Here is a 1,565-nt window from a genome sequence, read left to right as displayed (position 1 = left end):
TTCAGTTATTTACAGAAAAATGCAACCACAGAATTATTCCCTACTTGGACTGCTGATTCTAATAACTATACAGGTCCAACTTTGGATTAATGTATAGGTTAAGAAATAAGTAATGTAGGGTGTTTGGAGTGATCTTTGGTTTCTTTACATAAATATAAAATGTTTTGAATACCATAATGTCTATGACTCAAAAAGTCAAACTTCAGTATGTATTGATAGCAGATGTCTAGGGAAAAGAGGCAGTATTTGGTCTGTTATGAGGATAAAAAAGAAAAAAGAACATATTATTTTTCTAGAGACGAAAAAGGATGTTGAGAAATTATAACAGGGAAAGAAAAGCCTGGTCCTCAAAATAAAAGGGCCATTAATTGAAGAGATCAATAATACTTTTTATTGACACTTGAAATAGTATCCCTATTATTAGGAATAATGTAATAATCTCTCATTTTTATGTCTTATAATAATTAAGTATATGTAAATATAGTTAAAAATACAGATACTGTATGGTGATCAAGTAATTTTGGAATAAGTCCATAGACCAAATCAGAACATTCATAAATCATTTCTATCTTATCTGCTCACTTATACCTGAGGAAGTTTTCATTAAGCATACTAACAATTTTCAAATGATGTAATAGAAAATCTGGTTGTGGTATTTTATTTTTTTGCTGAAATATATTTGGAGAAAAGAATCTAGCTGCTTCAGCTATTTTAATACTAGTCTATTCTGGGTGATACAGCTACAAAACATGTATACAAACTTCATAGATCATAAATTTCCCATGAGGAGATATTATTCAGTCTGTCATTGGTATACATTTGCAAAAACATGTAAATGCTGCAAACATTACAAATTTCAGTATTGGGCACTGCACAAGGCCTATACTCCACTGCAATAATGCTGGTGTGTGCTTCTACACAAGCCCCCTTAGTGATGTCCATCAACCGGGAGTGGGAGGTTATCAATGAATTGCTTGATATCCATCATTTCCTGATAACAAGAACTGTGTGTCGTGCCTTCATAGGTTCGAAAGGTTACAATGGCCAGATTCACCAACGTTTTAGCTTTTCTGCAGGAAGAGAACCAAACACTAGGGGAACTAAGGAGTTGAGATCTCCATGACCCTGGAGAATAGCTCTATTAACTCCACTGATGGGACCCCGAGAAATGAAGCCACAGGGGAAGCCAGCAACTGAGTCGGTGACACCTGCCAGTTTTTGCTGTGTTAAGAGCAGTGTATAAAGATTAAAGCTCCTCCCAGAGGAAACCCACTCTGTTTGTAGAAATGCCATTGCTCACCTCTGTTTCTATCAAAGATGTTAGATTTTCTGCTGCTGGTTTAATTCCAGGTTCATCGTCCTGTGAATCTGGTGACAGACCAATAATATCAAACCAAGGAGGCAGAGCCATGTTCATATGTAACGTTGCAGGCATATCTCGTGCACGCAGAGAGATGTATTTGATATATGAACTTCTGATACCTGCAAAGGCGCCTGCCCATCCGTGCCCTGTATCTACCAATCCATGAAGGAAAATGCCTGCAGCAGAGGCCTGCCTGGCCCAG

General features: G+C 37.1%; 1 pseudogene; it reads right to left on the bottom strand.

Moving 5' to 3' along the window:
* Positions 1-928: 928 nt before the first annotated feature.
* Positions 929-1,565, bottom strand: part of LOC102254469 — a 34,527-nt pseudogene continuing 33,890 nt past the window's right edge.

Source organism: Myotis brandtii, unplaced genomic scaffold (genome assembly GCF_000412655.1).
Source record: "Myotis brandtii unplaced genomic scaffold, ASM41265v1 scaffold756, whole genome shotgun sequence".
Taxonomy (NCBI): domain Eukaryota; kingdom Metazoa; phylum Chordata; class Mammalia; order Chiroptera; family Vespertilionidae; genus Myotis; species Myotis brandtii.
This window is presented reverse-complemented; position numbering and strand designations above follow the sequence as displayed.